The 20690-nt window shown below is 32.0% G+C and overlaps 1 pseudogene; it reads left to right on the forward strand.

Annotated features, from left to right (window-relative positions):
• Positions 1–13172: 13172 nt before the first annotated feature.
• LOC107853309 overlaps positions 13173–20690 on the forward strand; it is a 15406-nt pseudogene continuing 7888 nt past the window's right edge.

Below are 20690 nucleotides of genomic sequence, written 5' to 3' on the forward strand. Positions count from 1 at the left end.
TGGCCCATGATGGATGCACGAAGGAAAAGTAGTTCTGGTAGGACTCGGATAATTTCCATGCAAAAATAAAAGTAAGACACATTAACACATATAAAAGAAAAAAGAAAAGGAGGAAAAACGAAGGAAGTCGGCATATTATAAATCAAACAAAACAGAAAAATATAAATAAAATAAATAAGAGATGGTCATTACAATGTCGACCAAAGAATATGAAGAAAGTTAATCCATAGTTAACTGTAGACAACGATATAACATAGTTCTTAAATGTTCAAAAGCCAATCACTAAAATAATAGGACATGTTCATATCAATTTAACAGTGAAACGTGAGATTTAAAACAATGGACTTTATATTTGACATAATCCAACGTTCCTAAAAAATGGCAAGAAGATTTAAAAGCACATAGGCCGAGCATGTTACACTTTGGAATAGTCATTTTAATCAAGTAGACATAAGATGAAACCGACTTCAAGAATTTCTGTCGAAGGAAAAAGACCAAAGTATCTAGGCAGAAGTTAATTTATTCAACCAAAGATTCATTCTTGGAAGTAAAGCTATACGTTGGGCAAGTCAATTTCAATATTTTAGATAGAAGCGAATAAGCTTTATCCTTATACATATTCAAACATCATACGAGAATCTTTGAGAAATAGAAGAAGGAAGAATTGATGGCGAACGTCTTAACCAAAGAAATGACTGATCAGGCACTTATGAGAATGATGTACAAATAGAACTTTTACAAATCCAAACCTAAAATACACTTGGCTACCTCCAAACGGTATTGCTCAACTAACAATTTTTCAGGAAGGTTAGCAGAAAAACAAGTTCAAAGAATTTATGACACCACTTCAAAGAATCATAAGCATAAAAAAAAACTTTTCTTTATAAGCAACAAATTTTCTAGAAAACCTTGCTTAAAAGAGGTGAGATTCCAACAGTTGTTCGTGAAACTTATGCTGAAAAACTAGCGACAATTAGAACCAAATGAACATGAACATTAAACGAGATCCTTTTTCTTCTCCCAAAAATTTTGAACCCCACCCCCAAACAAAAAACCAAAGGCCTCTAAAATTTCCAATTCCCCTGGGAAAGAAAACAAGAGGAAGCAAAATCCCCCTTTTATAGAGAATGAAATGGGGTTCGTTTAGGGCTTCAACGAGGATAATCTTGGTATTTGCCCAAAAAGGGGAATTCAAAATTTGAACTTCGGATACAGATTTTCATCACCGACATCCCAAATTTTGGATTTTTGCTCAATAGATTTCAAAGAAAAACTAATAGAAAATGGGGGAGATGGAATAATCTCCCCCAAACCAATAAAATCACAGAATAATATCCCCCAAACCAATAAAATCGCCCAAATATGTAACAAATTTGTACCTTCATCCTAAGATTCACAGATTTGAACATTGGACGAGCCAACTAAGCAATCTTCTAGAAGCTTCTCGGCCTTTATTATCATAAAATCCGTGTGGGATCCGTGGAGAAGGGTCGGGTCAGATCGATTTCATGGTTTTCGGGTTGAGGTCGGTCGAATTCGGGTTGAGATGGGTCGGTTTGGATAGATTTTGGTCGTTGAGTTAAGAGTTTTATTGTGTTTATGTTGTTGTGCGTATTGTTGCTGTTGATTGTACATTGGTGTTGTTATCTTAAAGCAGAAGAGGATTAAAATAGGCCGAGTCTGAGTTAGTTATTTGATCTCTGAAGTTGTTGTCTTGTTAGGTTATTGTTGGGTTGAAATTGGCTGGTGATTTGGCAGAAACAAAAGAAAATTTGGCTTGGGTTGGTTTTGTGTTGGGAATTAGGGATTCATAAATGGACAAATTTGGCTTGGGCTATTTATTAAATAGCGTATTGATAGGATTTTGGGATTATTAGACATAACCCAATTAGGATTAGGTTTAAGCTATTTAATAAATAGCCTATTGATGGAAGTTTAGTTAATTGTGTTTAAATTTTGACCTAATTGAAGATTAATCGGCCACTTGTGGTGCAATTGTAGCCAAATCGATTTTGATTAAGTCTAATTTAATAAATTGACCAAATTGAATCAAGATTTGAAATGAATTTAGCAACTAGTTTAATCCCGATCTTCTTTGATTCGATAAAATCAAGTAAACATTTCTCCAAATAAACTATTTGTGAAATAGATCATTTTTAAATCAAGATTTCAATTACTATATTTATTTTCACAATAATCTTTAATTAAATTCGATATTCTATAGAATAAACATTTAAGTAATCAAATTGTATAATATCGCATAATTGAACACGATAATATATAATTGCTACTTAAAGAGACAAAATCACGTACAATTATGCTTTTCAAAACTCTTATTCGGATGAAATAAATATTTTGATTTTATTAAAAATTGAAGAAACTCAGGATTAAATTTAGCCGTGGAGGGTAAAAATTAGGTGTTAACACACATATTGTTTACTTATGTTATTCTTAACTTGCTTTCTAATTTAATTTTTAATTACTATACTTTATAGATTAACGTTAGTGATTAAATGTATGTATACATTGGTATAACTATATATGTATGCATTTTAAGTTTTAATGATTTATATATACATTATGCATATACATATGTGTATACATCTGTTTTCTCTCTCTCGATATATATATGCAGGCATATATACATACAACTATTTCTATATAAATATGTTGGTTTTTATACATTGTCTCTAACAAATTAGAATGTCTATATCAATGCATTTATAATACTCAGATTTGCTCGCACATGTAATCTTCAAAATTTTTAAATTTTAATACTCAATAATAATGAAGATGTTAGAAAATAATTAGGAATGTGAGGATGAGGGGCATATCTGTACTATTGTATTAATGATAGGAGCATATGTTTATCAAAGCCAAGTTGTTCGGAAGGGAATATGAGTATGATCAAGTAGGAGCGGCTAGAGCATTATGCTTTCTTAGAGCCGATCGAAATTAGTGTTACTCTTGAAATGTTTTTCTGATTAGTAGTTAATATTTTTCTTCCTTTATGTTTTTAGTTTTATTTCTTAAGTTGGGTAGTCGTTTAATAGCGGTTTAGACGTTGGCAAATCTGAAATTTTTTGTTGGATTAGTTTTGAGTATGTGGTGAAAAATAGAGTCAGTTTCGAAGGGTATTTTTGTTGCCAAGCCCATAGGAATAAATTAAAAGACTATTAGGAATTAGAAAAATTAGTAATTACTATAAAGAAATTATTATTAAAGAGTAACATCTAAAGTTGATTTTAGTTTTAGGATAGTATTTTATCTCTTATCTGCAAAATCTTAATGAATACTCCAACTAACTAAAACGTAATAAATAGTGTTAATATTTTTGCTACCTCTAATAAAGTAGCTAAAATAGAAAGTGTTTTACAAAATTAAAATGTTTCAAAAGAATGTTTTAATAGAGTACAAAATTGGACACTTTGATTTTGTAAAAAATTACAATATTAAAAATTCTAAATCTATTGTCTCAATTAATAAGAATATTGAGACTATTAAATTATTAGCAGCTGAAGATATCAATAGATATAAAAAAAATTATATGTTTCTTCACATAGGTTTTGTTCAAGTAACAATTAAACCATTATATAAATTAAGTTTAGATGTTCCTATATGTTTTCTCTTAAGAAATAATAGGTTATTAAACTTTGATGATTCGTTATTAGCAATATTATAAAGTAACCTCGCTAATGGTCCGATTTACTTTAATTGTTATTTTAATTTTTGTATAGATATTAATGATCAAAATATGATGAATACATTAATATTAATTATTAAAATAAAAACATGAATATTAAATATTAAAATAAAAAACATGAATAGTAAGGTAAAATATTAGACAAATAGCAATAATATATATAGAGTATATTATAGATAAATGAAATTACCTTAGCCCCTAAGGATAAAATAGTAAGTAATAAAAGAGCTACCACGCTTATGAAAGATAATCATAATCATAATAATACATTTTTCTCAAAAATGATAAATTGGGATGATGTGTTAATAGAAAAATGATTGCATTTCGACTCCATAACAAAGTCAGAAATTAAAGAAGAAAATTTAGAAATTGAAAGTCTCTTCAAGTAGAAGAATGTCCTTCTTTTTTTAGACCGTCGGTCTTCAAGTTTATAGAAGAAAGGGAAGTAGCACTAAAAGAATATAGGAAGAAAATTAAAAAGAGTATATTTCTCAAAAATAATTCCAGTGGAATAATATATTTAAAATTTTTAAAACTAAGAAATCATTAAGTCTCATTGCTAGTGAAATGCTATGAGTAAAAGATTCTCTATGCATAATTAGGTCACATAAAATATTTAAATTTGACTTTGAATACTTAGATAAATTATGAACTAGCCAAAAAATTCTATAATAAGGCAATAATATAAGCAAAGATATTTATTAAAATAAATATATTTTTTTAGAGAAAAATGGTGCAATGATATGAAAATATTAAGATGTAATATTCAATTTTTAAATAATTCAAAATTATAGAAAATTAGACGATCAAAAGGAATCATTAAATATGGTTGTTAATAAATGGTATACTAGCGAGAAAGTAGTAGAATTAATAATTTCTCCGTCAGAAGAAATTAGCCTACCGTAGATGATAGAATTGTTACTGCTCAACTTTTTAAATTAGATATAGTAGATACTAAAGGTTATCCTAAAAATAAGGTTATAACAGAATACTTCAACAAAATAATTATACAAATCAACTATTACATATAGTTTCTAAACAGATTTTCAAAGCCGAAAATAAATTAACTTTTAAAGATTAATCAAGTTTTCCATATCATGATAAAAAATTGGAAACTTATTCAATATTTAAATTACCGGAATCTTCAAAAAATACATTTTCTAAATTTGAAGTTACAGAGGATATTTTAGAAAAAATTAATGAAAGGTTAAAATTAAAATTAAAATTTACAGATAATAAGGTTATAAGAACTCTAGTGGAGAAAAATGATAATAAAATTAACAAACTAAATTTTAAATATTTAGTAAAAAGAATTATTATAAAAAGTTATTTTTTTTGATATTCAGTATGAAGAAAATGAATTTTTATCTCATACTTCACAGTCTGAAAGAGAGATTACCTAATGGAATATAGATAAATTATAGAAAATCAAATATATAATAAATCATATGAAATGGGAATGACCATTACGACATATAAAAGATTAACAAAATGACAGATAAACAAGCAGCTACTATGATTATATCAGGATTTACAAGTACTATAAAATATTATTGGAATAACTACCTCACAAATAATAATAGGCAAAACATATTAAATGCTACAACTATTGCTCAAGCTATTAAGACTGAGTTAACAAGACAAACAGTTAAAAATTAAGTCTTAAAAGATGTCATTGCCACTTTAATTTATAGTATAGCTGAACATTTTATAACAGAACCTCTACTTTCAAGTAGAAGTTTAGAAATATTATCAAATTTATCATGTTCAAAGTTATACAATTTTAGATGGTATAAAGATGTTTTCCTCAACAAAGTCATGGTTAGAGAAGATTATAATCATGATTATTGAAAAAAAAAATTATAAGTAGTTTATCATTATTGTTTGCAGAAAAAGTTAAAACAAAATTAAAGGTTAGATTTGAGGAAAAAAATTTCTTATAGTCACTTAACTTATGGGGATATTATAAATTTTATAAATGTCACAGGAATTGAATTATGTACAGATATTGAAACTTAAAAATCAACTAAAAAGAGATAAAAAAAAATACAAAATGAGCTAGGAAGCTTTTATCAAGATTTTGGATATATGAAATTATCAACCCCTTCGAAGGAAGCTACTAAGAATATTAAAGACAACATAAAAATTATATGAGATAAACATTCAGTATCCTCTCGAACTATGATCAAAGTTGTTACAACATACTTCAACTTCATAACGGTCCTATTACCCTACTGAACTCCATGTAGTGCATTTTGACACTCTTTTGTGCTGACGTGGCATATTTTATTACATAAAATGAGGTCTATGTTAAAAGTACCATGTCAGCACAAGAGGGTGATAAAATAGCTCCCGAAAAATTGGAGTGCGCGATAGTTCAAAGAGGTATTAGATGGTTCACTCAAATTATAAAGATAAATCTGAAAAATCTCATTATTATAGAAGACAATATAAAAGATCTAAAAAAATCTCTAATAAAGGTGAATATAAAAATAAGATAATAAAACAAGCTGGAATTGCAGAAAAACAGGTCATAGGAGTAAAGTTCGTCGAATTTCAAATTAAAAAATACAAGATAAATATGTTAGAATTAGGAAGCGAAGTTAACATTAAATTATATTTTATTCTTGATGAAAATAAAAATAGCTCTTCTTTTGAAGAAAGTTTAGTGATGATAATCAACTTAATGTAGCATACAGTTCAAATAATAGTAAATCGACATGCCATTGTAGTTGTGGCGATGCAATTTACACTTGTGATAGTCATTCAAAGATTTTGTCCTTAGTCATCAGTTTGATAAAGAAGCTATTGAATCCTTTAATATGAAAAATGTGTTGAATAAATTTAAAGAACATCAATCTGAAACAACAATACAAGATCTTTAAACAGAATTATTATACATAAAAGAAGAAGTTAGACAAGTTAAGAAAAGTTTTACCAATCTTGAAACAGAATCACTTGCTAATAAAATATTAAATGATCTAACATCTAATCAAAGATCTCAAATCACATCAATTATCAATAAAGAATTACCCAATTTATAAGATTGCATTATTTGATACAGATGTTGATGAGAATTGCATTATAAAAGGATTAATTCCTATAGAGTACCTAGAAAAAGGTGTTACACAATTATTCTCTGCAACAGAAGAAAAAAAAGAAAGATTAAAAATAAATTATAAACTCTCCAAAGCCCATTATATCTAATGATAACGCTTGTTTTATTAATGATTTTGTAATAACTAAAGATATAAATGAAGATATAATTTTAGGTATTCCTTTTATAATTCAAATAAAATCTTATATTGTCGGATGGAATCCACATCACTATTTTGAGAAAAAAAAATTTTTTCCTATCTAAACAATATATCAAAAGAGGTCAGTGACATCATAAAAGATCAAACTATCTTTAGGATAAACAGTCTAAAGAGTTAAATAAATATTAAAAAAATAAAATTTTCTTTAAAGGTCCCGCTAGAAAGATCTAAAAAGTTTACAAAAGATATATTCCAATGAAACTCAGACTCAAAGGTTTCTAGGAAATCTCAATCATGTTGTAGATTTTATATTCTTATTATAGACAAGTTTGTAGGATTCATCTTAAGAATTCAGTTTAGTGGAGATTCAAAAAAATTAATTTACTATTAAAAGAAAAATTTATTATGATATTATGAGTTATCAAACTTTGAAATTCTTTAAAAAGTAAAAACAGCTAAAATTGATTTACAAAAAATGTCAAAAATTTAATTTTTAATAAATTTTATAAAAGAGAAATTCTCTCTCAGAATTTTAATAAAAATTTTCTGCAGGAAAATAATGAGACCCTAAACGCCAGGAATAAGAATGAAGCCTCCATTTCAACCTTTTCGATCAGAAGAGGAAATGAAAATACCCCTCAACAAAGAAGATAAAAAGTCAGAAAATAGATACTCAGTTTTGATAGAATTTCGATCTCTGCGAAAGTCCATCATTTTACCAGTTTATCCAAAATGCAATCATTTAAACAAATATTTAAATAAAAATCATCATCATCAGTCAACAAAAATATTTTATTCAAATCAAAGATAGTTACATGATGAAATCATCGGAGATATACTCACAGCTAATCTCCCCAGCCGCATTTCAAAAAAAGGAAGAATAAAGTATTCCTGATAAAAAGAAATTTGAGATAACAATTTTGAAGGTACTGTCAATAATGACACTCCATAAAAAATATGAAGATTTTTTAGCATCGAATTTGTTAAAGACAATTGTTATACAAATTGAGATTATGTAGAGACAGATGATTCCCTCAAAATTTGAAGGTATTATGAATTTATTTTAGTAGATACTGATTCATTGTAAATTAAACATAAGTTATCATATATATATATATATATATGATCTCAACAGTATTCAATACTCAAAGTTTACAATTAAAAGGCTATTAAGTCCATTTGAATGGTATGTAGATCATCTACATACACCTACTCCTCTATCAAGACCTTACCGACCTCAAACATGTAATTGGTATGATTATAAGGCGGTCCGATACAATTTTATTTATGTTAGTCCTAACATTCACTTTTGATTTGTTAAATATTTAAAGCAGATGAAAACTATCATAATTTTTTGATGGTTCTACGATTGGTGGAGGCAATTTGAAGAAAATAAGCAGGGATTGTCAACGCAATTTCAAAAGTAATTTAAAAAGTTTCAGGTGGAGCAAAATATCTTTATATTGTCGGAGAATGTTAAATGATGTAATTGTTTATTGCAAAAAGAATTTCATATATTATTATTGTTTCTTTGATGTTCATGAAATTGAAAAGATCAAATACTTAAGTAAGTTTATTAAAATTAAAGGCTGGAGTCCAATAGAAGAATCAATAATAAGTTTTATCCTCACGAAAGAAATCATATCTTTGTAAAGAAGAATTAAAAAGAAGACTCAAACAAGTCGTATCAAAGTCTAGATAATGAGATTGATTCAAAGCAGATAATCGAGTTATTAGATACAACATCTTCATATGTCAGTGAACATAGCAACGATGACATAGTAAATCTACAAGGGATAACAACATCTTCATATGTCAGTGAACATAGCAACGATGACATAGTAAATCTACAAGGGATAACATAGGTATACCTTTCCAATTAAAAGAAAGGTGCTAACACTCGTTTAAAATTTGAAAAGCTACTTGGTGGATTCCATAGATAAAATAAAGATTAAAAGATAAATGACATAAATTTTCTCTTTCTTAAAGATTTGTGTCATTTGTCTTTTAATCTTCATTTTGTCTGTGAGCTCTATTAAGTAGCTTTTTTAAGTTTTGAAGGAGTGTTGGTACCTTTATTTTAATTGAAGAGATATGTCTATGCTATCCCTTGCGGATTCATCATCTCATCGTTTTTAGGTTCACTGACTTGTGAAAATGCAGTATTTAATAACTCCATTATCTGCTTTGAATCGTTATTATTATCTAGACTTGATTAAGGATTCTTTGAGTCTTTTTTTAAATTCCTCTTTAGAAAAGTGTGATTTCTTCTATGAGGATGAACTTGTTGCTAGATTTTCTATTGGACGCTATTCTTTAATTTTGATGATTTTACTTAAGTATTTGATGCTTTTAATTTCATGAATATCAAAAAATCAATAAATAATATATGAAATTTCTTTTTGCAATAAAAAATTACATCATTTAACATTCTCCAATAGTGTAGAGATATTCTGCTCTATCTGAAACTTTTCAAATTGCCTTTGAAATTGTGTTGACAATATCTATTTATTTTCTCTAAATTAACTCCACCAATCGTATAACCATTGAGAAATTTCAAAAATTTTCATTTGCTCTGAGTATTTAACAAATCAAGAGTGAATGTTAGGCCTAACATATATAGAAAATTATATCAGGTCATCTTATAATCATATCAATTATTTGAGGTCGGTGAAGTCTTGACAGAGGAATAGGTGTATGTAGATGATCTACATAACATTCAAACGAACTTAATACTTTTTTAATCATAAATTTTGAGTATTGAATATTGTTAGGATCTTTTATATCTGCTAACTTATGCTCAATTTGTAACGAATCAGTAGCTATTAAAATAAATTCATAGCAAGGCTTCGGGTTTGAGAGGATCATCTGTCTCCACATAATCTTAATTTGTATAACAAGGCTTTAACAAATTCGGTACTTGAAAACCTTCATATTTTTTTTATCAAGCGTCATTATTAACAGTACATGCAAAACTATTATCTCAAATTATTTTTTATCAAGAATAATCTATTTTTTTCTTTTGCGGAGTGGTTGGGGAGACTGCCTGTGAGTATGTCTCCGATGATTTCATCGCGTAACTATTTTTGGTTTGAATAAAAATATTTTTATTGGCAGATGATGAAAATTCCTCATTAAATATTTGTTTAAGTGATTGCATTTTAAGTAAACTGGTAATAAATTTTTTTAATGATAAGGGAATGGTAAACTTGGCAGAGATGAAAATTCTACCAGCACTAAATATTTATTTTTTGATTTTTTATCATGCCAATTATATATTTGGGATCGGTGAGATCTTGACAGAGGAATAGGTGTATGTAGATGATCTACATATCATTCAAACGGGCTTAATATTCTTTTAATTGTAAATTTTGAGTATTGAGTATTGTTAGGATCTTTTATATCTGCTAACTTATGCTTAATTTGCAATGAATCAGTATCTGTTAAAATAAATTCATAATACCTTTGGATTTTCAAAGGATCATCTGTTTTCACATGATCTCAATTTGTATAAAAAGGCTTTAACAAATTTGGTGCTCGAAATTTTTTATATTTTTTATCAAGCGTCATTATTAACAGTACCTATAAAACTGTTATCTTAAATTGCTTTTTATCAGGAATAACCTGTTCTTTCTTCTTTTACTGAGTGGCTGGGGAGACTGCCTGTGAATATGTCTTTGATGGTTTTATCGCGTAACTATTTGTGGTTTGGATAGAAATATTTTTATTGACTGATGACGAGGATTTTTCTTTAAATATTTATTTAAGTGGTTGCATTTTGAGTAAACTGGTAATAAATTCTTTTAATGATAAGGAAATGGTAGGCTTTAGGAGAGATGAAAATTCTGTCAGGATTAAATATCTATTTTCTGACTTTTTTTCCTTATTGAAGGGTTGAAAAGACTGAAATGAAGGCCTTAGCCCTATTCTTGGTGTTTCGGATCTCATTATTTTCCTATAAATTTTTTTAAAAAATTCTAGGAGAGAACTTCTCTTTCTATAAAAATTTATTAAAAATTAAAATTTTGACATCTTTTATAAATAGTTTGAGTTGTTTTTATTTTTTAAAGAATTATAAAATTTTGTAAATCATAATAAAATTTTCTTTTAATAGTAAATTAGTTTGGGGTGGGTATTTGTTGTTGAGAACACCAAAATCGAAAGGAATTTGAATTTTTTTTTGATATTGAATCATAGTCTATATAATTAGTACTATGATTTAAGAATAGCCATTAACTATAGTCTAAAAGATATAGACCATCAATTAGTTGATTCGTTTTAATCTCCCCACTTTGAAAGTATCAATGGATATTATCATATAAAAAGAAGAGGTGGTCTGATTAAATCAATGAAGTGAATTTTTAAAAAACCTGATCAGAAAAATGAGAAAAATGAAGTTTTTAAAAAGAATTTTTTTTTATTATTTCATTTTCTAATTCTCACTGGACTGAATTCTCTTTAAAATGAATCCTACAAACCTGTGTTTAATAATGAGAATATAAAATCTAAAAAATGATTGAGATTTTCTAAAAACCTTTGGGTCTGACTTTCACTGGAATATACCTTTTGTAGTTTTTTAGTTCTTTCTATTAAAAATTTTATTCTTTTAATATTTATTTGACTCTTTAGACAATTTATCCTAAAGATAGTTTGATCTCTTATAAAAATAAGTTAGGAAGTGGGGTAAATTAGGATAATTAGTTTACACTTAGGGGTGTTTATGTATTTTTTCCTAAAATAAGTCACCATGTATGTTCTTTTAGGTGAGAAAAAAATCTTCATTTTTCATTAAAAATGATATATATACTATTTTTATTTGTATACGCGGGTTCACATTTAAAAAATATAGTTATAGCAAAAAGTAATTATGAAGTCTTTTTATTTACACCACATAAGTTTTTCATGAAAAATTAAGCTATTGAAATTATGACTTGTTTAAGGTTAATTCATTTATCTATTATTTTCTGACTCTATTTTGTTTCCCTCAATTCAATTAATCTAAAAATTGTTTAATCTTAAGTTATGAACGAAATATTTAATTCAAATTGTGCCATGAGAAATTTTAAGTTCAAATAGTTATAAGCTAGTTGCGCAATCATAACTCATTATTTAATTTAGATCATCTTAATTGAGCATTCCATCTCACGTAATTCTTAGATTCATTATTAACTTAATTGACCTAATTCACCACAATCCACCCACTTAACAACCCTAAATTTTTTTTATGATTTTAGGGGTCGTTTAATACTTGGACTAAATTATTCAAGATAATTCAAGAATTATTTTAGGATAAAATATATCCCAAGTTGGATGAGGTTAAAGTGAAATATCTCATAATTAAACTTGAAATAACATCTATACTGTATTTTATTAACGATATAAATTAATCCCGAAATATCTCATCTTATCCCCCTACGTAATGACTCCTTAATGACAGTGGCGGATCCAGAATTTTCCCTCAGGAAATTTGAAAAATAAAAATATAAATGTATGAAGAAGCCAACAAAATACAATTTTAAGGAATGCAATAATACCACAACAAAGAATTCCAAAAAGAATAGGTAGTCGGCACGTGCCCAGTGAGGATCAAACCTAAAAAGTGGGGGAGGTAATTGCGGTCCAGTACCACGCCTACTTCACTGAGTTGTGGTTCTAAAAAGAAGATTTTGCTTGTTATATTCCATCAAGAGAAAGCCATATTTATATATAGAAAGCAAAATCAACAACATCAGAAACACCAGGGGAAGAGAGATTCCAAATAAGGAATTCCAATTAGACGACAAAACGGATAGAAATGCTAAAATATATCCCAAGTTGGATGAGGTTAAAGTGAAATATCTCATAATTAAGCTTGAAATAACATTTATACTATATTTTATTAACGATATAAATTAATCCCGAAATATCTTATCTTATCCCCTATGTAATGACCCCTTAATGACAGTGACGGATCCAGAATTTTTCCTCAGAAAATTTAAAAAATAAAAATATAAATGCGTGAAGAAGCCAACAAAATGCAATAATACCACAATAAAGAATTTCAAAAAGAATAGGTAGTTGGCACGTGCCCAGTGAGGATCAAACCTAGAAAGTGTGGGAGGTAATTGCGGATTAATAGATGTACAACAATATAAATTTTCTACCCTATATATACAACATAATTTTTCGCTAAGGAGATTCGGGTAGAACATATGTAGGTCCGCCCCTGCTTAATGACTATTAGTATTTTTCTTATAGGGAAAGGAACAATAAGTATAGCAGAAGAAGATGAGAAAAAGTCGTTTAACTTGGAGCATGGATGTGTACTCAATGTTACTGCTGGTTCAACAATCCATTTCTTCAACACAAACAACAACGAAAAGGTGTTTGTTTACGTGCTAGCCAAGGCCGTTAATATCCCTAGCAAGTTTCAGGTATACTATTCAAGATAGCGAAATGTCATCTTTTTATACCATTTTCAAAAATTTGGAAAGGGAATTGTTATGGTTCCGGCAGGATAAGCAAACTACAAGTAAAAGTAAAAGAGAACAAGAACAACACAGAGATTTACGTGAAAATTCTTGTGGGAAAAAATCACGGGGCAGAGGGGGTTTTACTATAATGGAGAGAAAGTACAATGTGTAGAAAGATGAATTTTCTAAAATAATAAAAATAACCCACTAAATCACACTTATATAGTACGTGCATACAAATAGGTCCTAGGCCCAAACCCAACGCTACCACCATAGACCCCATTGAAAATCACAAACACTGGTCACACCACGAAACTTTCAGGGCCGGATCAACAAAATTCGGGTCACAACTCTAACAGTCTCCACCTTGACACAAATTAAGGCCCTACGCTACCACCATAGACCCCATTGAAAATAACAAATATGGATCGCACTGCGAAACTTTCAAGACCGGACCAACAAAATTTGGGTCACAACTCTAACAATCTCCACCTTGACACGAATTCTAATTCAAAAATCAAATCCATTTTAAGACAAACTTTTCTCCTTTTCCACAAAAGCCCCTAAGGGCACATCTTAACAGCTAACACCAACCAAGTCCAAGCAATGCTCAAACTTGGCACTCGATAGTGTCTTGGTCATCATATCAGCAGGGTTATCATGGGTAGTAATCTTGCTTACCAAAATATCACCACGAGCAATAATTTCATGCACAAAATGATACTGAACATCGATGTGCTTTGTCCTCTCGTGAAACATCTGATCTTTCATAAGGAAGATAGAACTCTAACTATTGCAAAAGACCACAGTAATTATAAGGCTTTGCTAAGTTCACCGAATAGACCCTTCAACCAAATAGGTTCCTTGAAAGCCTCCGTAATAGCCATGTACTCTGCCTCAGTAGTTGTTGTAGTCCGTAAGGTAGCTTTCCGACTGATAGCACAACCACCAATCGTGAAAACATAGCTTGTACGGGATCTCTTTTTATCATGGTCTCCTACAAAATCAGAATCAACATACATGATTACTCCATCTCTATTTCACCTAAACTGCAAACAAATATCAGTAGATCCATACAAGTATCTGAAAATCCACTGAACTGCTTTTCAATGTTCCTTGTCAGGATTTGCCATGTATCTGCTAATTGCACTGATGACATATGATAAATCTGGTTGAAAACACACCATCACATACATAAGAGACCCAACGGCACTAGAGTATGGAACTCGAGACATATAGTCACGTTCATCATCTGTCTTTGGAGATTAAGTGGCCGAGAGTTTGAAGTGAGCTGCCAATGGTGTACTGACAGGCTTGGGATTTTGCATATTGAACGTGCAAAGCACTTTCTCAATATACCTTTTTTGACTCAAGTATAAATTACACTTCTCTATATCCCTCATAATTTTCATGCAAAGAATCTTCTTTGCTACTCCTAAATCCTTCATCTCAAACTCCCTGCTAAGCTGGGCTTTGACTTTTATTATCTCTCTCATATCTTTTGCTACAATTAACATATCATCATCATACAGGATAAGATATACGAATGAACCATCAGTTACCTCCTTAAAGTAGACACAACTACCATAACTACTCCTCCAAAATATATGAGAGGTCATAAAAGAGTCAAACCTCTTATACCACTATCTGCGTGACTGTTTTAAGCCCTGAAGAGACTTTTTCAGCAAGCATACATAGTCCTCCTTTCCTGAGACTACAAGACCCTCTAGTTGCTGCATATAGATGTTCTCCTCAAGTTCTCCATGTAAGAATGTAGTTTTGACATCCAACTACTCAAGCTCAAGATCATACATGGCCACAATACCAAACAAGGCTAGAATCGAACTATGCTTTACAACTAGACAAAACACACCTGTAAAGTCAACACCTGGAACCTGACTGGAGCCTTTAGCAACTAGTCTTGCTTTGTCCTAGCATATTCAACTCCCGATGTTCCTTCTTTGTTTTTAAATACCCACTTGCAACGGACAACTTTCTTATTTTTAGGCAATCTTACCAAATCCCATGTGCCATTCTTATGAAATGATTCCATCACCTCCTGCCTAGCAATCATCCATCGGCCGAAATCATCGCAACTAACTGCCTCTGAGTAAGAAGGAGGTTCTTTACTAAAATTAATACCTTCTTCTACATTCAATGCATAAGCAACCAAATCAGCTCCAACATACTCCTAAGGAGGTCTAATATCTCTCCTAAGCCTGTCTTTAGCAATAGAATATTATGGCATCACTGGTGGTGAAGAAAAAATAGTATCACTCTGTATCTTCGGGCTAGACTGAGAAGTAGGCACTGGTGTAGACTCTTCTCCAATTTGCAATTCAACGCGGGTGCTTAACTTTTACTGATTTATGTCACTAAGTTCATCCGGGGGCAAAGCACTAGATTCAGAGGAAGCCTGAAGCATAACAGTTTCATCGAACATAACATCTCTGCTAATTATAACCTTTCTGCTTTCTAGTTACCAAAGCGTATATCCTTTAACACTAGGTTTATAACCCATAAATAAGCACTTGACAGATCTAGGTTCCAACTTTTCATTATCAACATGAGCATAAGCAGGACATCCAAATATCCTCAAATCAGAATATCTAGCAGGAGTACCAGACCATACCTCTTGTGAAGTCTTTTTATCAATCGCAACTGAGGGTGATACGGGAATTCCTAGCTCGAGACCTTTCACACGAAGCCAAGTACGTGAGTTATAATGACTCCAAACCTTGTTCACATTCTTGGCCATGTGTGAGGCTCCTGTGAGCCCATCTAAGGGCCTATATTTAATAAAATATAAAGAGGCCCACCAAGACACCCCAAACCCACCCACTTAAATGCCAAGGGTAATTTGGTCTTTGTCCCTCCTTTCTAAGTGACTATATAAGCCATGTAATAGGGCTAGTCTTGATTTAGTTCATTCCTATTATTCAAGAAACAAAGACTTGTAAATTTTTTACTTATTTTTCTCATCATTTGGAGAGGCCAAAACCAAATTCTCACTAGTAGAGTGATACTAGTGTTGTATCTTGGCTAGAAACTAGGTTCTTGAGGTTCTTTGAGTTCCTCTTGGCCCAAGTAAGAACTTGGTATTGATATTTATTAGTCTTAGGGTCCTTTCTCTTGTTAGGGTTCTTAGATTAATGAATATTATGTGCCAAGTTTCTATCTCTTTCTTTGTAAATCTTGTTAACATTGTGTTGTTGAATATAAAAGTCTAGTGAAGCCGCGTGGGGCTATTTCGATTCACTAGAAATATTGTCTTTGTTTTTCTTGTTGTTAAACTCACTTTTCTAGTTCAAACAAGTGTTGCAAGCCTAGTGAAGCTGTGTGTGGCCATTTTTGATTCACTAGCACTTTGTTGTTCATCTTGTTGTTCTTGTGTTGGTTGGAATCTCTTGATACACACTTAGCATTGCATCATTTGGTATCAAATATCAAGGCTAGGTTTTGTTCTTACAAAAACAATCTTGGAAAGCTCTTACCAAAAAGTGTGTTCTTGAACATTTTGGTAAAAAAATTGGTTGTAGATCTAAAAAAGTTGTACTTGTTTAGTTGTTTCTTGTTTTGGTTTCTTTCTCATCAACACATAGGGTGTCTAAATCTAAAGTTGAGCGTAATGAAAAAGAGAATTGTGTTGTGAAAAAAAAACCTTGGAAGTGACCATTGTGGTGTATTGTTGTTGTGTTCTTGAAGGTGTTGATGTTGTATTCATCCTAAACTTCTCCTCATCTTATGTCTTAACTTCTATAAAGATAAATAGATCCAAAAAGGTTTTAAGACAAAATTGAAAATTGTTTGTGAGAAGACTTGACAACATCACCTTTCAAGACTTGACAACCACTTTTCCTTAAAACAAGGAACCTTGTCTTGTGGGACTAGTGAGGTCAAACATCACCTTTTGAGCTTGAAAAAAAAAAGAAAAAAAAGGGGGTTTGAAAAATGTTACAACATTTTATGTTTTCCATCCCAATAACAAGTCATCTATTACAAAAGATCTAAGGGGACTAAGACTTCAAGTTGATGAACTATTTATGTGGACCCGCGGCCATTGACATACTGCCACATCACCCTAGTTACTGTTCACGTGATAATTAAGCTCAAATTTGGATGTTCTACTTTCTAATTATTGATTCCTAGTTTCCTCTAATTGACTTGAGAACTAATTAACAAACTAGTACATTCCTACTAGCTTGTCAATTAGTCACTTGAAGCCTTGTGTTCGTGTCAACGTTTGTTTGTGTGTTTTTGTCATTTGAATACGTTGTAACTCTTGGCTCTAGTCCGACGAGAATTCTTTGAGTTACAAACAAGAATCCATTTCGGGCAAGAGCATACTCATACCTTACGGATTCACAGGTTCCTAGCCAATCTACAACTCTTGTGAAACTTGAGTGTGAGTGAACTAAGAGAGTGTGAGTGAGGAGAGGGATTTTAAACTAACTTGTTTGTTGATCGTGTAGGTGATACCTTGATAATGGAGGGAACCTCATCTCAAACCGTGGATTCTAATGAAATGGAGAATATGAGAGTCACTCTTGAGGCTATGACCCGAGCTTTTGAAAGGTTGAGTACGGAAGTGGGAGCCATAAGGGAAGCAGTGACAACTATTAGTGGGAGGTTAGAACAAGTGAAGAGTCAAAGAAAATATCGTCCTTATACTCCTCGACATGTTTCATCAAGTGGACATGATAGAAATTCCTCCGCCACCGTTACTCCTGAAACATGGCCACAATTGCCAAATCCTTCACTAGCTCCACTAAATGCCGCAAGCCAAACCACTTATAACCCTCTAAATCGAGACTCCAATAGACCAACCCATTCCTAAATGTCTCAAGTTCCACAAGAGGTACTTGGACGTCAAATGCCTTCAAAAAATCTGAACCCCCCCTTCCAAGCTCCACTAAACCAAAGACCACCACCTCCACAAAATCCAATTCCTCCGAATCAAGTTCCAAATGTCCAAAATTGCCCCGTCCACCTTGAGGAATATGGTAGAGAGGATTATTAAGGGTATGGAGCCTTTGACGATGCCTACATAAGAAAGGAAGAGATGAGAGGAGGTCGTGTGGATCCAAGGAGATACCGAGGGTATGGAGAAAGGGGAAACTGACACCTAGAGAGAGATATAGGCATCAATACCATCAAATTGAACCTACCTATATTTAAGGGTGAAAGAGACCCCGAGGTGTATCTTGCTTGGGAGTCAGTGTGTGATAAAGTGTTTCAAGTGAATGATATCTCGGAGGAGAAAAAGAGTTATTATGCCATAGCTCATTTTGAAGGCTATGCTAACACTTAGTGGGAATACGTCAAGCGGTTCAACAATGAGTTGGTAGAGGGAAAACCACAACTATGGTTTTGGTTGAGGTACCTAATGAGGTAATGGTATCTTCCCGAAAGTTATCGTCATGAGTTGCTTGCTAGGTTGTACAATTTGCAACAAGGGAATCGAAGTGTTATGGCATACTATGATGAGTTTCAAAAACTCATGTTGAAGCTTGATTATCGGGAAAAACAAATTGGCCATGACATCATTTGGTTCAAGTGTGGGTTGAACAAAGAGATCTCCACTCATTTGATGCTTCACAAGTTTGATACCGTTGAAGGGATTTTCCAAGTGGCTCTTGAGATTGAAAGGGAGCTTAAAGAGAGGTCTTCGTTCAAGGCAAAGGGACCATCAACCTCGGGTTGGCCGAGGAGCAAAGATATGGTTCAACCATCTTTGGGTTGGCCCAAAAACAAGGACCAACCCGCCACTACAAGGCTGTCTGAGCCTAAAATAGTCCATAAATTTCCTCCCCGGCAAGAAGCTCACAAGTATCCTAATCCTAAAGGGTTTCAATGTTTCAAGTGCCAAGGTTGGGGACATAAAGCCAATGAATGTCCAAACCGACGCAATATGATCCTAAGGGAAGGGAGATTGTATTACCTTGGTGAAGAAGTGGATCTTGAAAAATAAAAGAATGAGGCCGAGCCTCAAGATGGAGAGAAACCCAAAAATGAGCCACATGATAATGAGGATTGTGAGGATGCTTATCCTCAAGAAAGGGAGTACGTGGTTCCAAACTTTGTAGTGAGGCGTGCCATGATTAGTAGGGCGATAGATGACCCTAGCCAATGGGAGAATTTATTCCATACTAAATGTCTTGTAAAGGGAAGTGTGTGTACTATGGTGATAGATAGTGGAAGTTGTGCGAATGTGGTTAGTGTTGCAATGGTGAACTTCTTGAAATTGCCGACTATACCTCACACTAGTCCTTACAAGTTGCAACGGTTAAATGAATGCGGTGAGTTAAAGGTCACAAGGCAATGTGAGATACGTTTTAAGGTAGCTAACTACCATGACGAGGTGCTTTGTGATGTGATATCAGTGCAAGCTTGTCACTTGTTGTTAGGAAGGCCTTGGCAATACGATAGGTCGACCAAATATGATGGAAGGTCCAATCGGTATACACTTGAGAAGGATGGCTGAAAGGTCGCTCTTCATCCATTATTGCCTTCCCAAGTGAATGAATTATACCAAAAGATGTGGGAATTGAAAGAAAAGGGAAAGAAGGTCGAGAGTGAGGGAAAAAGAGAGAAACTCAAGAGTGAGGAAGTAGGGGAAACCGAGGGGCTCCTAATTTCTAAGGGGCAAGGAAGTGTGGTGATGATGTCTAGGAGGAAAGAATTATTTATGGATCATGACGAGGACACTCCGATGCTCCTCTTGGCTCTTTATTTTAACACTAATGCCACTAATATTTCCATTTCTTCTTCTATTTCTCATGTTTGGTAGGATTATGAGGATGTCTTCCCAAAGGAATTACCGCAAGGATTGCCCCCACTTCGGGGAATTAGCACCAAATAGATTTTGTGCCGGGTTCATAATTGCCCAACAAATCGGCTTATAGGAGCAACTCGATGGATACCAAGGAATTGCAACGCCAAGTTGAGGAACTCCTCAACAAAGGATATATCAAGGAGAGTATGAGCCCTTGTATGGTTATGGTGCTACTAGTTCCCAAGAAAGATGGGACTTGGCGTATGTGCGTTGATTGCTGAGTCATCAACAAGATAACGGTAAAATATCGTCACCCTATTCCTAGGTTAGATGATATGCTTGATTAATTGAGTGGTTCGTGTTTGTTTTCTAAAATTGATTTGAGGAGTGGCTATCACCAAATTCGTATGCAACCGGGTGATGAATGGAAAACTGCCTTCAAGACCAAATTCGGTCTCTATGAATGGATGGTTATGCCATTCGGCCTAACAAATGCTCCAAGT

This window comes from Capsicum annuum, chromosome 3, assembly GCF_002878395.1.
Source record: "Capsicum annuum cultivar UCD-10X-F1 chromosome 3, UCD10Xv1.1, whole genome shotgun sequence".
In the NCBI taxonomy this organism is placed as follows: domain Eukaryota; kingdom Viridiplantae; phylum Streptophyta; class Magnoliopsida; order Solanales; family Solanaceae; genus Capsicum; species Capsicum annuum.